We start from the raw sequence: 9935 nt of genomic DNA, 5'->3' as shown, positions 1-9935 counted from the left end.
CGACAAGTTCTTTTTTATGAATGCAATTCATTTAAAGAGGGAATCCACCCCAAAACGTTAATTCAAACAGAAAGAGAAAGAGAGAGAGAAAAAAAAAGAATCCCTACAGAATGTCCAAAAGGGACAAAAATCAGATTGCAAACAAGGAAGAAATGACTATTTCAAATTTCACATTTTTTTTTTCCATAAAACATTTCGTAACCTCTCCCTATAACTATCCGAATTCTTTGAGCAAGTTATGATGTATGATGTACATGTATATGAAATTCGGGCGGGGGGGATTAGCTGATAAAAGCATATTCCGATACCAGAATATATCGAGGGTAAACATTAATTTTGTTCCTTTTTGTTTTTGGTGGTTTAAGGCAAGTTTTATGCTTATGCCGCTTAAATATGAAATTTTTGTCATTTCTGCATATGAAATGAGTAAGAACTTGTGAGAGCATTACATCATCAACTTGCTGGTTTTGATATTCTTAATAACTGATGAAGAAGTGCTTTCCGAAAATTTTTAAATTTCAGAATGTCGTAACCTCATTAGGTGATCCGAGCATCCTCTCGGATCACCTTCTGTTTCTGTACGGATTCTTTCTTCTTCTTTTTATTTCTCCCCAAAAGTTGTGCATCGATTAGCTCCGAAAGTCTTCTTCCTATCAATTTCAAACTTATACCATACATGTATCGTCTCCCAAAGACGGCAATCGAACTAAAATCAAAGTGATCAGTCGACCGTGACGTCACTATGACGTCATTATATGAAAACACATTCTCAATCATATCTCATTAATGGAATGGAATTTTTCAATGAAATTTACGTCACATATATTTCAAGTCAAGCGCATTCTACTCATATTCTCAAAATTCATCTATACCTTAAGACGTGCGCGTACGCGCGCGTTGAAATATTTGTATACTCAAATCGAGCTCAAATTTTTTTTTGCACACGTTTCAGACCATTTGGAGCATTTTTTGAAAAATTGAAAAAATTGGACGGACGCGTACGCGCGCGCACATATACGCACGCACAGCTCATATGCAATAGAAATTTCCCATTTTTTCACACGGATCGGATGTCTGAAATGTCAAGGAATGTTTCTACCAAGTTTCAAGTCAATCCGACTCAATATGACGTCATACGGGCCCGTCAAAGTTGAAATTCCGCGCGCGCGTCAATGGCGATATACAGTGCAACAATGCCCAAAAACCGCCAATTTTAAATCCGATTTTACTCGTCAGGATGGACGGTGACCCCCCATTTTCTTTACATATTTTGAAAGCTGATGAGTTGTACATATCATTTCATGGGTTGGCGATACTGAAAAAATGATTAAAAGATATCAAATTTCTTAATAAAGTAAAAAAAGTAAATTTTCAAAATGACGTCATCAAATTTCAAGTTCACTCGAGCGTATCTCACTTATCCTTTGCCAATTTTCACACAAATTTCAGTATGTTGTAGGTTATTAAATGCTTTTTCATTAATATAATAACAGCATTTTGATTGGATGACGGCATCACATCGTAAAAATGGATTCAAAGTATTCTTGTCAAATTTGACCAGTTTACGTGTTATCTCTATGGGAGTGCAGTTTTTCTGGAAATGAAAATTGACATGACTATCTTTATCGAGCACTATCTCACTTATGCTTCGGTGAATTTCTCCCAAATTTTAGTATGTTGTAGCTGAGACTTTGGGCTATCGTAAGTGTGCCCTTTGTTTTTTCATACGACGTCGGCATCACGTCAAAAAATTTGGTTGAAATTAAAGCTTATCTTCGATGTATTGAGATATTTCTTCCTTTCTGCAACTTTCTTTGCAATAACTCAAGAAAGAGAGCCCCTATCACCCCCATATTTTGCACATGTTTAGTTCATGTTACGTACATTATTTGATAAAATAACAACTACTTGATCGGACACCATCTTGGGTATGTAAATTAGGGTCAAAGGTCATAGATACTTCATCCTGTATCTTAATAAATACATGTCCTTTCTTTCCCATATTTTGCACACGTAAAGACCATGTTACAAGGATCATTTCACAAAATAACCACTTTTTGCTCAGATGCCATCTTGTCTGTGCAAAGTGGGGTCAAAGGTCATATGTACTTTTTTCTGTATCTTCGTTATGACGTGTTATCTCTATGGGAGGGAATTTTTCTAGATGTGAAAGTTGACATGATTGTCTTTATCGAGCACTAGCTCACTTACCCTTCGGTGAATTTCTCCCAGATTTTAATATGTTGTGGCTGAGACTTTGCGCTATCAGAAATATGCCTTTTGTTTTTCATACGATGTCTGGATCATGCTAAAAAACTTGGTTGAAATTAAAGCTTATCTTCGATGTATTGAGATATTTCTTTCTTTCTGCAACTTTCTTTGCAATAACTCAAGAAAAACAGCCTCTATTACCCCCCCCCCATATTTTGCACATGTTTAGTTCATGTCACGTACATTATTTCATAAAATAACAACTACTTGATCGGACACCATCTTGGGTATGTAAATTGGGGTCAAAGGTCATAAATGTTTCATCCTGTATCTTGGTGAATACTTGTCCTATCTTTCCCATATTTTGCACACGCAAGGACCATTTTTACAAGAATCATTTCACTAAATAACTACTTTTTGCTCAGATGCCATCTTTGGTGTGCAAAATGGGGTCAAAGGTCAAATATACTTCATTCTGTATCTTCGTTAGTGCATACGGAATTCGGTACCAAAGATGGCAGGTCTGACTCCCTTTTCTAAATGAGACTCCAAACATCACATGGCCAATGTCCTCTCAACACAGATGAAACCTGTATAGTCATGCCTATTGGGATCAGGACTCAAATCATTGATTTCCCAAGAGATCGGATCACCTAATTTGTCAGTGTTGACAAATTCCGACTCTAGTTTCTCATCTAATTTTTATCATTTTTTTTTTTTTTTTCTGTTTTGCATGAGCTGTTATTTCTCTTTCATATGATAGTGATACATCTCTGGAATGGATTTCTTGTTTAAAATAGTAAACCTGTAAAGGACAAGTGTGTTTCATAGCTAGAAGGGATAACTGTGTGCTAAAAAAAATTCAAAAGAAATCTCAAGAAAAAGAGGCATTTCCTGTGTCTAAAGTAGAGATGGCAGTGGTATCATATGTGCAGGAATTGCTCGCTGAAAATGATCTTTTTGTATTCTGCAATTGAAACAGAAGGGCATGTATATGAAACAAGTCATACAGGAAACAACTGTGCATTATATTCAAAGAGTCTTTCATGTGTAGTGTGTGCTTTGTGTGATTGATAGTCAAGAAAATGATTATGAACTTATTTAATGATTTAATTATAACAGCACTAGTATTTCCACAGTAGTGGTACATGTATATGTACATGTAATTCTTTCATTGTATCAACAATATTTGATATTAAAAGGGAAAACAGGGTGTTCAATTTAGCCGAGAGAGCATGGGCACTAATTTTGATAAAATGAACGTTTGATTACATGTAATACACATGTAAACTAAACTAAAAATAAATCCATTGGAATGCTTTTTTTATTTTATTTTTTACTTGACTTCCAAAGCAATTTACGTACAGTATGTATTATTAAGTAAGGCAGTTGCGTTGTTGCCTCCTTATTGTTCCGTTGTCAAGTAGACGACATTATGTAGCAAATCTTTTCAACTTTATGTTATAAGAAACTTCATTTTTGATATCTCACAACTCTAGTCTCTAGAATAATGCTGTGCCAAAAAAAAGAAGGAAAAATGATTATAAAGGAAAATGAAAATTACTGGCCTCTTATCTAATTCATGCCCAAGATGTGAAATGGAGATGAAAATTTGTGTACCAGTAATAGTGACTGAACTGTTTAGCTATATATGATATGATTCACATTGTATTCATGCAATCCTTAATTAAAAGCAATATTCATATCTACGTTTGTCATGAATTATGCTATTATATGATTCATGTTATAGTCGTGCGACACCTCATTGAAAGCAGTGTTTCCCTGTATTTGTGAGAACATGAAGTTTCGATAATGTCTAATTTCTCACTTATTAGTCTTTTATTTAATTGAAACTATCGCTGTATTTTTTTTTTACATAACATGATAAATGTGATTATTGATTTTATTTGTGTGTTTGCACATTTAACAACAACAACAACAGCAACACACACACACACACACACACACACACACAAAGATGCAGATTATCAACTATATGTACAGCGAACACAATTATTGTACCACAATTTTTTTCCAAACATCTCAACTTTCGACCCAGTAATAGTGTTGCATAAAATTAGAATCTATATGAGCATACACTATATGTATTCTCTCTCTCTCTCTCTCTCTCTCTATATATATATATATATGTATATATATAAATAAATAAATAAATAAAAAAAAAATATATATATATATATGTGAAGGGTTTGTTTGCAAAAACCGATAAGTCCATTTTTGAAGATTTTGAAGTGCGATCTCTGTCATAAAGTTCAAAATAATACCTTTTAAATGATATATTGGTCACTACATATAATGGTATATTTTTCAAGTTATGGTCAAAAGAAGCAAAAATTTTCTTATTATTCTCTTTATTTTTCTTGACCTTTAATCGCAAATATCTCTATTTGACAAATATGGACATCGGTTTTTGCAAACAAACTCTTCATATATATATATATGTATATATATATGTATATATATATATATATATATATATATATATATTATATATAATATATGGATATATATACTCTAACATGATTTCTAGTAGGTACGATGATAAAACAAATTGTCATTTCTTCGTACCCAAATAACAATTAACTTCTGCATGACAGAACAGCAAAGAATATATATAATGTTTGTATGCCCATAATGCCATTTTATTCTTGGAACAATAATACAGCACACACACACACACACACACACACACACACACACAAAAAAAAAAATCGTATAATTATTGCACAGCCAGTATATTCTATTAGCATATCATGATTGCAATAAGTTTGTAAAAACACAAAATGTTAAACATAGTACAGTTTACTTTGGTAAAAATCAAGAAGGGACAAAATGTTCCCTCTCCGCGTAACATTATTGTACCAGAAAATAACCGAAAACAGAGATAGAGAAAAAGAGGGAGAAAAAGAAAACCGGACAACGGAAACATACCCTGATATATCAAGGAAAAGTCCACATCATAATATATTTGCATTAAAATGTATGGGGTGAAGGCAGATAAATAGATACTAGATATTTTAGTGTATCCAGATAAGGTTAGAGCCACTGTTTTCAATTTGTAGTTGAAAAGAAACAACAAAACAAAACAGATTTAGTGCTTTGAAAATTGTGTACATTGTAGTTCTTGGAATAGAAACAACCGATATAAGAATGTTCAACGGTATAACCAATGTTACAGTAAAGTGTTGTCATTACACAAAATTTGAGCAATATTAATTGTGTGTGTGTTTTTTTTTTATTTGATTTATCGAATAAACCGTCTAGTTATGCGTTATTATGAAAATATGGATATACGGCGTACATGTATTTTTATATTCATGGTTTATCCCAAAATTTGTTGTAAGTTACCGGTAGGGTGTTTTGTTTTACATCTGAACTATTACGCATCAAATGTGATAACTCGAACATTTTTTTAATCACTGCTGCCAATGAGTTTCACATGTTTTCACTGAACACACGCAAATCGGAAGAGGTTGTGGCGTCACGACACCCTCAATTCCACCGTTAATTTTGTTTTTACACGCAATTACTGTTACAATCGAAGTTTTGGTTGGTGTTCTTGAAACTGCAACCTCTACCCTAACAGTCACTTTAGTTGATCATGAGAAAACAACTTGAGTACATAAGAGACATTTATATTCCATACAATGTTTAATGTAGTCGATCCCTGATGGAATATCCACCCGTGGTTTTTTTCTTTTATTTACTTCACCAACCTAAACATGACGTAGAAATGCGCTTAGGGTGCAAAAGAGTAGAGTTTCTATCGATTTCAAATATCTATTAAAACCGTGCCATTGATAGATCAATTGCTACTTTCAAGCGATTGCAAGTTTCCGTTGCAAGAAGCGAGCTTGCAATCAGTTCCAAGTTGCAATTGATTTGCAATTTATTTTGTTTCCCTTTCATCAGAATCAATTGTAAACGGTAAATGGGAATTTATTTGTGGGATTTGCAATTGACTACACTGTGTAACTTTCTTGCAAGGCCCCCTTGAATTACTTAAATGTTGAAAAATTCAACGCTCCATCCATTCTGCTACTCCTTCTCTATGACATTCTCTTCCGACAATGTGCACCATACTGTGGGGTTTTCCGTGCAAATCGGCACTAATAAAATATACTGGGTCAAATGATTTGTTAAATGCTATTTCAAGAATACTTGCACATAGAAACTTTCTTTTCAAGTGATATTCATTTTTTTTTTAAATGAAATATGATCACAGTAATGTCAATCCTTTTTTTTTCTAATAACCCGTTCCATTTGGAGCACTTTACAGCTTACTAATTTTAAAAATATCTATGCAGTTGTCGTTTACGCAATAATAATGATATGTTATATATCTATATATTTCCATAACACTGATTTTCATTAATTTTTACCATTGTACTATTCAAACGTTTTGAGCGATCAATTTGCGTATACAAACCTTTAAACAAACTATTTTACAAATATAAAAAGTGTTGAATATATCGATATCTCCATCTATGCATATATACAATTGCTTCAGCGATAATATTATTGCTTTTTTTTTTCTATTTGACAGTAGTGAATAACATGGCTTTAATAGGAGGTATGATTTTTACGACAAACGTTTTGGCAGTTGCTGAAACGGCATCTCTTTGTTCATGGTTACAATCGGCATTTGCCTTTTGTGTCTTACTGACATGGATGCAAATGAATGAAGTCATTAATCTGAAAAAAAAAAAAATCAAGATCAGCCACCTTAATTCATGAATACACTTTGAATAGATATAAAAAAAAAATGGCTGATATGTCAATGTTTCACAACTGCTGCTTTGATATACAACCAAGCTCAGAAACTCTGGATGCTTTGAGGCTGCGATGCTTCAACAATGACTGTCTTAGTTTATAACAAATATTCAAGGTTTGAATGTGAACAGCGTAATATTTTTCGTACCCTTTTTAATAGAAGAATATTTCAGAAAGCTTCAGTATCTAGCGTATATATTAGTATGATACATTATACAAAAGACAGACGACGAGAACAATAATAATTATTTTGAATAAAGCGATAGCACGTTGCCCTGGAATAGAGTGAAATAGAATATAGATACATTAATGTCTTTCGCGCTATTTTCAGTTGTCAGTTAAATATAGACATACATTTGACGGTGTGAAAGACAAGACAAAACGGAAAAAACGTAACTTTCTAAGTCATATACAGTGTAAAAGACTCATATCGATCTCTTATTGAAAAATGTGTCTTTTTATAGTTATTCTCAAGGATTTCCTTTTTGATGTCATTACAGCTATGAGTATAATATAAAATACGAATAAATTGTATCAACTAGTGAAAATGTATATACATGTAACACCTAAATACAAACAGCACATAAGCACACAAATATTTTATGTAAAAGGTGTCCTTATTTTGTTCCATATGGACTCTCACTTCATTCTCCCACTTCTTTCTCTCACACAAAGGAGGTCACAAAATTTGTCTGCTGCAATAACTTGTTTTGTTGGTTACAGAAAAAAAAAACAAAACACAGCCTTGCAATCTCACACAAACTTACCACAGTAGCGCATGTCAAACCATACAGTGTATTCCCTTTAGTCGTGTGGCATCTGCTCCTGTGTCTACAGGCCGTGTCACACCTTCCCGGGCAAGCCTTGCGTGCGACTTGTGAAGAACAATTTTTACTACCCGGAGGTCCCCGCAGATGACCCGCACATGACAGTAACTAACACGTATCTCATCCGTAGTCGCCCGGAGGTGCGCACGCAAATCTTTTTACCCGCAACCATGTTCAGGCCCTGTCACACCTTTCCGGGCATGCTAGCGGGCTTGTTGTGTGTGGGGATTTTAATTTTCCAGCATACCGAACAATTTCTAAGGGAGGACAAGGATTCGGGGGAGTTTGGGCATTTGTCTTACTTGCTGGACGTGTTCTACTTCAATTCTACTTACGGGTTTACTGTGTGACCTGTGTACCAGTCGCGTGGGTGCTGACAACTCAGAGAAGGAATTCCTCTGAAGGAATGGCAGAAGTCCCACAGAATGTCATTATCTTGGCTGCATACGGGGACTGCGAAGTACGTGTGTGGGAGTTGCCTGCGAGGTGCTGACGCTAAGGGCCTCCTACTGGCGTTCTGCGTGGACCTCTCCGGGCATCCCCGCGACTCACCCGGACAAAGTTTTTATCATGCTCAAGACCTGGCTGCGGTTAAATGGGACCTGCGTGCGCACCTCCGGGCAACTGCAGGCGAGATACGCGCTAGGTACTGTCAGGTGCGGACCAACTGCCGAGAGCTCCGGGTAGCAAATCTGTTTCCCCGCAAGTCAAGCCGCAAAACTTCCCCGACACGGTATTACAAGGCCTTGAGCATGCTCAAAACTTGTTCCGAGTGAGTCGTGGGGGTTTGCTCGCAGAGGTACACAAAGTACACCAGTAGGAGACCCTTACCGGCAGCACCTCTCAGGCAATTCTAACGCAGGTACTTCTCAGTACCTGTAAGTCTCTCGTAACAGCAAACGGATCGGTTTCAAAGCTCTCAGGCAGGTCACACGGAATACACGCAAGTAGAAGATAGGTAGCACGCGTCTAGTAGGTAAGAAACAAGTGCGAAACTCGCAAACATTCTTGTCCGCCCGGTGAAATTCTCCTGCGTGCTGGAAAATCCCTCCTCGCAACAAGCCCGAGTAGCTTGCCCGCCGGAAAGGTGTGACACGGCCTTTACGTTTGTGTGTGCGTGTGTGTGTGTTTTGAGCTATACATACACCACACTGACATGCTTGACGCGGATTCACGACGAATATCTCTGTGTCGCCTTCGATACCATTGTTGCTTCGTTATGTCATTAGACCCCTCTGAATAACAATTTCCAGAAAGACGCCTGTCCAACAGACCATTGTGCTCACTTTTATTGCTGGGTAATGAATAGATATAATCGAATTTGAATTTCCTTAACACACAGGCTGCCATACTACAGACTTGTGATTGAAATCAACTATGTCATCAATAATGATTCTTCATAAGACAGTGCCCTGGTTTGTAACGTGCTGTAAAAGGGACGTCCCCTTCCACAGTAGCCTAATTATATTAATATACTTCGTAACATATAGATATGTCCATGTAAGTGGAGACTAGAAACTCGTTGAAATATATGAGTTAGTGAGAATTTTTCTTTCTCTTCTGCCCAATATCATATTCCTTGACCTAACTTCTTACACTATACAAACATTGTGGCATCAGTAAACACACGTGTTTACTGAAGTAAGCACACAAATCTTGTGTGCATTAATATGTACATCAAGAGAGTGTAAATGCGACATATTATTCACATTTCGAGTTTTAAGATTCAACTATCCACGTTCTACTATTCGACTTTCAACGTATAAAGAGCTTCAACTTTCACTTCCGGGAAGAGTACGCTAAAAGGAATGTATGAGAACCCATAATCAGTGATAATGTAGAAAAATCTGTTAACATAATTTTTGTCATTAACAAAGACCCATCGAACAAAACATGCCAACCGATCTCCTATTCTAAAATGACGCATATACAAAAGAAACGTCACGCTTGGTTAGGACAAATTTCATTACATGTATCTCTATTGCAGTACGATCCACACACTTTTCATTATCACGCATTGCTTGCTTTTTATATTATATCTAATGACAATGGAGGTGAATATCAAATTGAATCGAATCTTTGCGATCATAACATCAACAGCTT

This window comes from Diadema setosum, unplaced genomic scaffold (genome assembly GCF_964275005.1).
Source record: "Diadema setosum unplaced genomic scaffold, eeDiaSeto1 scaffold_66, whole genome shotgun sequence".
Taxonomy (NCBI): Eukaryota; Metazoa; Echinodermata; class Echinoidea; order Diadematoida; family Diadematidae; genus Diadema; species Diadema setosum.
The sequence above is the reverse complement of the archived record's forward strand: the minus strand, read 5'-3'. Positions refer to the sequence as shown.